This window comes from Octopus sinensis, unplaced genomic scaffold, assembly GCF_006345805.1.
Source record: "Octopus sinensis unplaced genomic scaffold, ASM634580v1 Contig04428, whole genome shotgun sequence".
Lineage (NCBI taxonomy): Eukaryota > Metazoa > Mollusca > Cephalopoda > Octopoda > Octopodidae > Octopus > Octopus sinensis.
This window is the reverse complement of record NW_021827442.1, coordinates 1-11,596: the sequence shown is the minus strand read 5'-3', so window position 1 is coordinate 11,596 and position 11,596 is coordinate 1. Positions and strand designations below refer to the sequence as shown.

The window sequence follows — 11,596 nt, the reverse complement described above, 5'->3', positions numbered from 1 at the left end:
CGTTCAACTCCATTCTTTCATTTATTTGTATTAAAAAAAACACACAAATTTCCACATGAAAGCACGTGATCTCTGCCCTTGGCATGTAGCTTCAACCGTGTTTTTCTGACGTGAATTTGCTACCCGGGTATCGGTTAACCGAATTATCCATACTAGGATAATTCATTCAACTACTTAAATATATATACACATAGGTATATATTTGTGTGTTTGTCTCCCTGCTATCGCTTGACAACTGGTATTAGTGTGTTTATGTCCCTGTAACTTAGCAGTTCAGCAAAACAGACCAATAGAATAAGTACTAGGTTTACAAAGAATAAGTCCTGGGATTGACTTCTTTGACTAAAAACACATTTAAGGTGGTGCTCCAGTATGGCTGAAACAAATGAAAAGAAAAACAGAAAAGCTGTTCTCAAGTTATTTATCCGTCTAAGCACACCTTGGATAACCTGTCCAATGGTACACGCAGGCTTGCTGAGTCTGTAAGATGTGTAATTTCCCTCAGCACCACTTCCAGGCCGAAGGATTCTAGCAACCCCTAATGCAAAAACCCTCCATCAGATGCGATGGTCGTGGGTGGAAAATTTTTCCAAAGAAAAAAAAAATTTGCAAAGAAAAAAAAATTTGCAAATAGGCGCAGGAGTGGCTGTGTGGTAAGTAGCTTGCTAACCAACCACATGGTTCCGGGTTCAATCCCACTGCGTGGCATCTTGGGCAAGTGTCTTCTGCTATAGCCCCGGGTCGACCAAAGCCTTGTGAGTGAATTTGGTAGACGGAAACTGAAAGAAGCCTGTCGTATATATGTATATATATATATATATGTGTGTGTGTGTGTTTGTGTATTTGCTTGTGGTAGTGGTGGTAGTGGTGGTGGTGGTGGTAGTGGTGGTGCTGGTGGTAGTGGTGGTGCTGGTGGTAGTGGTGGTGATGGACAACAACAACAAATAACTTACTGTCCACATAGCTACAGAGTTGGTGTTGAGTTCCATGTCTGAGGTGGTGGCCATCGAGTGACCTTCTTGACCGGCCATCTCATAGAAGTGTGAGTTGAGAGTAGGTATATCTTCTACGGTGGGTAGGTCAGGGTTGGTCTGGAAAATACGGAAGAGCACCTGGTACTTAGCCATACGCATCGGCAGATTCAAACGCATGTGTATGTATGTATATATTGTATTTTATATGTATATATATGTATGAGGGCAGCTGCATCGAACTCTCTCATGCACCAAATAGCAGTTGCTAGAAAGCCTCCATGGAGTGAAACCAAGTAGCAACACCAAATGGCGGTGCCCCAGCATGGCCACAGCTCATGAGCTGAAACTAGAATCAATCAATCAATCAATCATATATACACACACACATGTATACGTGTACACACAACTTCATCCTTATATACACACAGGTGTTTGCATGAGTGTATGTAACATAATACATTTAGACATTTATACATATAAATATACAGGCATACATACACACTCATGCACATGTATATATGTATATATATATATATATATATATATATATATATATAAATAATAGTTATCGCCATACTAATATGGCATTCTTATAAAAATAAGAAAAAGCTGTCCGCTTATTAGCTCCATGAGGCCATCGCTTAAGTTAGCTATTAATACACAAACTGACCATATAACCTTCGAACAAGGGAGGTCAGTCGCTCCACCCACTACTTGACCGGCAGCTACAGACGCGTTTCGGGGTATTGCCCCCTTTCAATGCAGCGTAGCCAGCCAGTAGGTGTCGCTTCCGACAATCTCTGTTCGATGGTTTTATTTACCTAGTTTCGGTGGAATACATCCACTTGTTTTCAATAATAGAATATTAAAATAACTAAGTCTCTCTTTTAGAGAGACTTAGTTATTTTAATATTTCTATTATATATATATATATATATATATAGGTAAACAGTAAAATAATTACAGACATGGACAAGAACATGAAACACCACAGAGACGACACAAGAACCACAGGACGGGACATTCGAAGCCCTCAGTCATCAGTCAAGAACCAGATCATCTAGCAATTTTCGGCTGATTAATCTTGAGATTGCCTCCGATATGGCCAGCCGCCAAGGAAATCTAAGCCAAGCGCATTAGATCCCCTGGAAGAAAGCTTCGAATGTATACAAAGAGGACGGAAAACGAACGAAGTACACGAACAAAAATACAGAATACGTGACACCAATAAGAATACAAAAACGTAAAAACAATAACGGTAAAAATAAAAAATAAACAACAAAACAAAACCAGGACGTAGGACAAGGGTCTTTCGACAGAACGACGAGTTGAGTATGGGGCTGGCATATATGTATATATAATATATATATATATATATATATTATATATGTATAATATATATATATAATATATATATATATATATATATTATATATATATATATATATATATATGTATATATATGTATGTATATATATAATATATATATATATATATATAATATATATATAATATAATGTATATTAAATTAGAGATAAACCACTGTTGGGCAAATCAAACAGTGAAAAACATAAACCAAAACATAGAAATAAATTTAATTAATAAATCTAATTTGCCTAATTGTGGTTTTATCTCTAATTAATATATATTTATATTGTAAAATTAGATTTATCCTAAATCTAATTTTTCCCTGTAAGTTTGATTTACTCCCTAATATTTTATTATAATATATATATATATATACAGACACACAGGTCCTGAGGACAGCTGATATCTTGAGTATTTGAGGCGATGGTGCACAAGCACCGGTTACGGTGGGACTGGACACCTATTAGAATGAAGGATAGAAGGATTCCTAAGCAGATGCTCTATGGAGAACTGTGAACGGAAGGAGACTCCGGAGAGAAACCAGGCTGCGATTTAAGGACTATGTCAAGTCCTCATTAAAGGCCTGTGATATGCAGGACACACTGACTGTGTGAACAATGCCTGTCATCGCCACGGATGGAGGAAGCAGGTTAAGGACGGGATCAACTTTTGAGAGAGCACGTATCCAGCATGAAGAACTTAAGCGAGCTGTGCGAAAGCGCACGGCTCATATAGTGAATGGGGAAAGCTTGGTCTGCAATGTTTGCAGTCGTGTATGCTCGTCAAGAGCAGGGCTCATTAGCCACCAACGGAGCTGCAAATGCAAAAATATAAGTTAGTCCTAGAGCGCACAATGTTCTTGAAGGTCGGCAATGGTCTTCCTCGGTCACGAGTGGACGGCCATCATTATTATATATATATATACATATGTATATATATACATATATTATATATATGTATATATGTATATATGTATATATATATATACATATATATATATATGTATATAGTATATATGTATATATATATTATATATATATGTAGTATATATATATATATATGTATGTATATATATATAATTATATGTATGTATATATATATGTGTTTATATATATGTGTATATATATATATATATATATATATATATATATACACACACACACAAATCCTCCTATCACACCCCTACACCCGAACATATACAAACATATGCATATCCGTGTAAATGAAGGGGACGTGAGCATGAAAGTCGCACCTATTCATCGGGCTCAGTCTTACACTCATATACATACACATACACATACACATATATACACATACACACATATATACATACATATACATATCCTCATACACTTTCGCATGATTAAAATGGGGAAAAAAAATAAAAAAATAAAATATATTTATAAAAACTAAAAGACATAATGGGAATCTCGTGCAGGAACATAGTAAAAATATGGATTCTAACCATGATTTGTTGGGCCCAAACCATAAGAGGTATTTTGTCATATTTTAAAAGGCGGCGAGCTGGCAGAATCGTTAGCACGCCGGGCGAAATGCGTAGCCGTATTTCGTCTGCCGTTAAGGTTGTGAGTTCAAATTCTGCCGAGGTCGACTTTGCCTTTCATCCTTTCGGGGTCGATAAAAATTAAGTACCAGTTACGCACTGGGGGTCGATATAATCGACTTAATCCGTTTGTCTGTCCTTGTTTGTCCTCTCTGTGTTTAGCCCCTTGTGGGTAGTAAAGAAATAGGTATTTTGTCATATTTGGACATGATCCGAAAACTTCAGTTCTTGAATTTAGACATATAGTGGGGTCCAAGGAACTTTTCCAGATGAGCCATCATTCCATATTACAAAGACCACATTTACCACTACCGTTGGTATAGGGTTTACACTTGGCTAAGGTCTTCCAGTAAATCTTATTACTGACCCCTTGTTCTTTTGATGGCCATATATAACTGGATAACTCGGTAGTTTTTTGTTTATTCCAATGCCTGAGCTAAGGTCAGAGCTAAGTGAGAAGGTCTTTTGACCATGGAGCAACCCATCCATGACCATCCTGTCTTTGTACTAGTGTACTTTAACACTACATTGCTAAGTCTATAGGGTGCAGTACGAGACAGATGTTGCTGCTATTTCCAGCAATCACATGACCAGATAGAGAGGTGGAGATACATGGCCTAGTGGTTAGAGCAGTGGACTTGTGGTCGAGGGATCGCGGGTTCGAATCTCAGACCGGGCGATTTGTGTGTTTATGAGCGAAAACACCTGAGCTCCACGCAGCTCCGGCAGAAGGTAATGTTGAACTTCTGCTATGGCCTAGTGGTTAGAGCAGTGGACTCGCGGTCGAGGGATCGCGGGTTCGAATCTCAGACCGGGCAGTGTGTGTGTTTATGAGCGAAACACCTAAGGTCCACACAGTTCCGGCAGAAGGTAATGGCGAAACTTCTGTTGACTTTTTCGCCACAACTTTCTCTTACAGTTTCCTCCTGCATCTTGCAGCTCAGCTGCGACGGACCAGCATCCCATCCAGGTGGGGAACCTATACGCCAAGGAAACCGGGAAACTGGCCCTTATGAGCCAGGCTAGGCTCGAGAAGGAACAAACAACAACAACAACAGTTAGAGAGGTATTAGTAATAATTACCAAAGATGAGTTCCTCGTTAACTTATGCATTGAATCTTCATTAAAGCCACTCTCTTCCCTGGCCTCATTCATTGGATGCTGTCCCCTATCCTCTGCAGTTCTGTTTGGGACCCCTTCTTTTGGTTTGCAGTTTGCTCTTTGGTCAATGGCAGTTGGTAGGCAAGAAATAACAATACAACAACAACAATAATAGTAATTATAATAATAATAATAATAATAATAATAGTCGTTTTAAATTTTACGACAAGGGCGTAGGAGTGGCTGTGTGGTAAGTAGCTTGCTTACGAACCACATGGTTCCGGGTTCAGTCCCACCCCGTGGCACCTTGGGCAAGTGTCTTCTGCTATAGCCTCGGGCCAACGAAAGCCTTGTGAGCGGATTTGGTAGACGGAAACTGAAAGAAGCCCGTCGTATATATGTATATGTATATATATATATACATATATGTATGTGCATGTTTGTGTGTCTGTGTTTGTCCCCCCAACATTGCTCGACAATCGATGCTGGTGTGTTTACATCGCCATAACTTAGCGGTTCGGCAAAAAACAAAAACATGCATATGCATTTATATATATATATATAAATCAAAATAGATGAACATCAATGGAATTTGTATCCTTGTGGTACCAGTGCCGGTGGCACATAAGAAAACATCCGAACGTGATCGTAGCCAGTACCGCAACAACTGGCCTCCATGCTGAGGGCACATAACAAACACCATCCGAGCGTGGCCGTCCGCCAGCCCCGTCTGGCACCTGTGTCGGTGACACATAAGAACAACATCCGAGCGTGGCCTCAGCCATCCTCGTCTGGCACCTGTGTCGGTGGCACATAAAAAACACCATCCGAGCGTGGCCGTCTGCCAGCCTCGTCTGGCACCTGTGTCGGTGGCACATAAAATCACCCACTACACTCTCGGAGTGGTTGGCGTTAGGAAGGGCATCCAGCTGTAGAAACACTGCCAGATCTGACTGGCCTGGTGCAGCCTTCGGGCTTGCCAGACCCCAGTTGAACCGTCCAACCCATGCTAGCATGGAAAGCGGACGTTAAACGATGATGATGATGATGATGATGATACAGGTGGCCATGGGTGGCTTGCGTTTTGATTAAAAGGTATGCTCGATTAGTCCTGGCCGGTGTTAAATAACAATAAATCACAGCTGTTTTTGTTGTCTAACTTCAAATCAGTCCTGATCGAGCAGACCTATGATCAAAGCTGTTCCATCTGTGACCATCCTGTCTTTTATTCAGGCATAGTGTATCTAGGACTACATTATCTAATGTGTCTTGCATGAACAGACAGACAATATAGTGGTACCTACTTGTTGTTGTGCCAATAAACGGGTTTGATGAGTAAGAATCCTGTATCTGTTTCCAGACTCTCAAGATTCGAAGTGAGGGTCATGGCAATGTTTCGTCGATATTTACTGAGCGATGCCTTGTGTGTGTGGACCATTGGGACAGCTTCTGTTATGGAGAGAGCAAGAGAAAGGTGTATATATATATATATATATATATATATAGGAAAGTTTACGAAAATAAACAAAAGACGAAGACACTTGGTGTAGAAAACAAACAGATGTATTAGTATAATGCTCAGGAATAGAAGAAGTCTTTTACATTTCGAGCCTACGCTCTTCTACAGAAAGGGACACAGAAAAATGAGGAGAGAAAAAAATGCGTGTAGTGGCTAACAATCTATCATAATGTCTAACTCGGACAGAATGGTCAGACAGGAGAAGTAGGGGAGATAACAAGGTAAAGTTGACCCCCAACACAAAGGTGCATGTGTGTATAAGAGAGTATGTATGTGCGTGTGAAAGAGGGCTGGTGATAGATATATACACACACATATGTATAGAGAGAGAGGGAGGAGAGGAGAAAGAGAGAGAAAGGTGTATATATGTATATATATATTCTTTTATTCTTTTCTTCTTTTATTCCAGTCACTAGACTGCAGCCATGCTGGAGCACTACCTTCAAATCTTAGTTGAAAGAATCAACCCCAGTTCGTATTTGTTAAGCTTGGTATTTATTCTATCGATCCCTTTTGCTGAACCACTAAGTTACGGGGACATAAACACACCAGCACCAGTTGTCAAGGGATAGTGAGTCACACACACACGCACACAATCACACACATATATATATATACAATGGGCTTCTTTCAGTTTCCTACCAAATCCAGACATATGGCTTTGGTCAGCCTAAAGCCGTAGTAAAAGACACTTGGCCAAGGTGCCACACAGTGGGAGTGAACTTGGAACCATGTGGTTGGTAAGCAAGCTTCTTACCACACAGCCACACACACACACACACACATATATGTAGAGGGAGAGGGAGAGAAACATAGAAAAAGGTATCGATTGATACTGACAGAAGTGGAGAGAGAGAGAAAGAGGAGGAGGAAGAGAGAGAGAAAGTGGGGGGTAGAGAGAGAGAGAGAAAGAGGGTAGAGAGAGAGAGAGAAAGAGAGAGAGAGGAGCGAGGAGAAGAGAGAGAAAGGGGGTAGAGGGGGAGAAAGAGAGAGAGAGAGAGAGAAAGATGGGAGAGAGAAGAGAAGAAATAGAAAGAGGGTAGAGAGAGAGAGAAGAGAGAGAAGAGGGTAGAGAGAGAGAGAAAGAGGGGAGAGAGAGAGAAGAGGAGGAGAGAGAGAGAGAGAAAGAGGGGAGAGAAAGGGGTCAGGAAAGACAGGGGATTGAGAGAGAGATGAGATTTTGTTGCTTCTTACGTTTCTGTGTAAAGCTGCCAGCTGGCCAAAAATGCTGCGTAGTGGCTTTCATTCAGCGATCCTGTTTGGTCTGTTGGTTTAGGGGTCAGAGATTGCAGCAGGTAAGCTAGAAATTAAGGGACAATCAAATTAAGCAGTTGTAGGGCTGTATACATGCGTGTGTGCGTGTGTGTGTCACCGTGTGTGTGTCACCGTGTGTGTGTGTGAGTACAAGTGTATGTGTGTGAGTGTGTGTGAGTGCAAGTGGCCATGTGTTCACCTGTGTGTGTGCGTGTGTATGCGTATGTATGCGTATATGTGCATGTGTGTGTGTGTGAGTAAAAGTGCATGTGTGCGTGCGTGTGTCACTGTGTGTGTGTGTGTGAGTACAAGTGTGTGTGTGTGCATGCGTGCATGTGTGTGTGTGAGTGCAAGTGGCCATGTGTTCACCTGTGTGTGTGTGCGTGTGTGTGCGCATGCACGTGTGTGTTTGTGAGTGGAAGTATGTGAGGTGTGTATGTGTGTGCGTACGCATCTATGTTATGTGTATGTCTGTGTGGTGTTGCAAACGTATGTGTGTGTATGTGATGTGTGTATGCAAGTGCCTGTGTGTAACAGGAAGCATAAGACAATATGTTTCCTCTAACTCATACAAGCAGTGAAAGATAGATGTTAAAACAAAGGAAAAAAGGAAAAAGCATAACCGATACTTACCATAGACTGTCTTTAGGTTACAGTGCCACAGGTAAGTGTAAACGATCTGGCGGAAATATCGCTCAGGGAGGGAGACATATTCTGTCATCTGTTTCACATGTTCTGCAGACATACATGAGAGTTGAGAGCATATACTGTGTGTGTGTGTACATATATATATATACAATGGGCTTCTTTCAGTTTCCTACCAAATCCAGACATATGGCTTTGGTCAGCCTAAAGCCGTAGTAAAAGACACTTGGCCAAGGTGCCACACAGTGGGAGTGAACTTGGAACCATGTGGTTGGTAAGCAAGCTTCTTACCACACAGCCACACACACACACACACACATATATGTAGAGGGAGAGGGAGAAACATAGAAAAAGGTATCGATTGATACTGACAGAAGTGGAGAGAGAGAGAAAGAGGAGAGAGAGAGAGAGAAAGTGGGTAGAGAGAGAGAGAGAAAGAGGGTAGAGAGAGAGAGAGAAAGAGGGTAGAGAGAGAGAGAGAGAAAGAGGGTAGAGAGAGAGAAAGGTGAGAGAGAGAGGGGGAGAAAGAACGGAGAGAGAGAGAGAGAAAGAGGGTAGAGAGAGAGAAAGATGGGAGAGAGAGAGAAAGATGGGAGAGAGAGAGAAAGAGGGGAGAGAGAGAAAGAGGGTAGAGAGAGAGAGAAAGAGGGGAGAGAGAGAGAAAGAGGAGAGAGAGAGAGAGAAAGAGGGGAGAGAAAGGGGTCAGGAAAGACAGGGGATTGAGAGAGAATGAGATTTTGTTGCTTCTTACGTTTCTGTGTAAAGCTGCCAGCTTGGCCAAAAATGCTGCGTAGTGGCTTTCATTCAGCGATCCTGTTTGGTCTGTTGGTTTAGGGGTCAGATGCAGCAGGTAAGCTAGAAATTAAGGGACAATAAAATTAAGCAGTTGTAGGGCTGTATACATGCGTGGTGTGCGTTGGGTGTGTGTCACCGTGTGTGTGTCACAGTGTGTGTGTGTGAGTACAAGTGGTAGTGTGTGATGTGTGTTGGGAGTGCAAGTGGCCATGTGTTCACTGTGTGTGTGCGTGGTATGCGTATGTATGCGTATATGTGCATGTGTGTGTGTGATTAAAAGTGCATGTGTGCGTGCGTGTGTCACTGTGGTGTGTGGTGTGAGTACAAGTGTGTGTGTGTGCATGCGTGCATGTGTGTGTGTGAGTGCAAGTGGCCATGTGTTCACCTGTGTGTGTGTGCGTGTGTGTGCGCATGCACGTGTGTGTTTGTGAGTGGAAGTATGTGAGTGTGTGTATGTGTGTGCGTACGCATCTATGTGTATGTGTATGTCTGTGTGTGTGTGCAAACGTATGTGTGTGTATGTGATGTGTGTATGCAAGTGCCTCTGTGTGTAACAGGAAGGCATAAGACAATATGTATTCCTCTAACTCATACAAGCAGTGAAAGATAGATGTAAAACAAAGGAAAAAGCATAACCGACACTTACCATAGACTGTCTTTAGGTTACAGTGCCACAAGTAAGTGTAAACGATCTGGCGGAAATATCGCTCTGGTAGGGAGACATATTCTGTCATCTGTTTCACAATGTTCTGCAGACATACATGAGAGTTTGAGAGCATATACTGTGTGTGTGTGTACATATATATATATATATAGATAGATACATACAGGAGTGGCTGTGTGGTAAGTAGCTTGTTTACCAACCACATGGTTCCGGGTTCAGTCCCACTGCGTGGCACCTTGGGCAAGTGTCTTCTACTATAGCCTCGGGCCGACCAAAGCCTTGTGAGCCACAGGTGTTAGATAAGTGGAGTTTGAAAAGGTGCTCAGAGTTATTGTTAGTAAGATGATTAATAAATTTTATGGGTGTCTGCCAAGTCAGCTGCCAGACGTCGGAGTTTCAATGTGTCCATGCCCAGGGAAGTAAGGCGTTCAGAATATGGCAAATGCCTGATGGGGATATATTCCCCACCTGGAGGGGATACTAGTCCCTCACAGGGTTAACTCATTTTCGCCAAATGTGAATTGAAGTGTTTTGCTCAAGAACACTTTGCCCAGTCCAGGAATTGAAACCACAATCTTACAATCATGAATCCGACACCTTAACCATTGAGCCACACTTTTCTCCATGGCTTGGGTACCTTGTAAGAGCAGATGTGAAAAGGATGGGCCAAGGGAACCGGAGTCAGTGAAGGTTGCAATGGCCATAGAAGAGAAGCAACTGACAGAAGGCCTGCCCCCCCCCCATCCCTGGGCTGAGCTGTGTAGGAGGACCTAAAGGTACAAAGCTAAAGTATGTGTGTAAGAAACGAGGTGGTGTGACTCTGACCTGGTATTTCTGAATGTCAACGGTGTGAGTAGCAAGTCCTTTCCTCATGGCCTTCCTGTTACGTTCCATGTCGAAGCGAGTGAACATGACCGATGGGCTGGACAGTGTGTTCTGGGGACAAAAGACAGATACGTTTGAATAAAGGGTTACTTTAGATAAAGGGGCCAGAGGATAGGGGACAAAGCAAAAGAGATGTTAGACAAGAGACAATGTATTAGGAGAGAGGGAGACATTGTATAGGAGAGACATACATGCATATAGGGAGAGTTTACGAAAAAAACAAAAGACGAAGACAGGTGGTGTCAAAACAAACAGATGTATTAGTATAACGCTCAGGAATAGGAAAAGTCTTTTACGTTTCAGGCCTACGCTCTTCTACAGAAAGGGACACAGAAAAAACAAGGAGAGAGACAAGGAGATACATATGAATATGAACCTACCTCCTTGCGAAGTAGAGAGGGGTTGATAGGGTCTGCGATTTGTTGCTGCAGCAAGTTGATAGTTTGTTGGAGATCTTCAATGATGGAGTGATTATGTCTGGCAAAATGATATTACAGAAAAGAAGAAAATATATATATATATATATATATGAATAGGTGCAGGAGTGGCTGTGTGGTAAGTAGCTTGCTTACCAACCATACGGTTCTGGGTTCAGTCCCATTGCTTGGCACCTTGGGCAAGTGTCTTCTTGTGTTGCAAGATACCTGGGGGACCCCATCGGTGCTGGTGCCATGTAAAAAGCACCCAGTACACTGTTGTGAAGGGGTTGGCATTTGGAAGGGCGTCCAGCTGTAAAAACCTGGCCAAGATAGATGGCAGCTCTTTGGGTGACCACCTCCTCTCGAACTGTCCAACCAAAGACTGCATTGAAGATGGACGTTAAATGA

At 42.1% G+C, this 11,596-nt stretch overlaps 1 long non-coding RNA gene across 2 annotated transcripts; it reads right to left on the bottom strand.

Annotated features, from left to right (window-relative positions):
- Nucleotides 1-953: 953 nt before the first annotated feature.
- On the bottom strand, nucleotides 954-11,256 carry LOC115227534. Of its 2 annotated transcripts, none has more exons than XR_004997090.1 (7): nucleotides 11,150-11,256; nucleotides 10,710-10,820; nucleotides 9,867-9,969; nucleotides 9,177-9,280; nucleotides 6,312-6,456; nucleotides 4,990-5,125; nucleotides 954-1,091 (listed from the first exon to the last, which is right to left on the bottom strand). It is a non-coding gene; the product is annotated as an uncharacterized LOC115227534 (long non-coding RNA). The 2 variants fall into 2 exon arrangements; XR_004997091.1 differs by lacking the exon at nucleotides 9,177-9,280 and adding an exon at nucleotides 7,721-7,826.
- Between the last annotated feature and the right edge of the window lie 340 nt (nucleotides 11,257-11,596).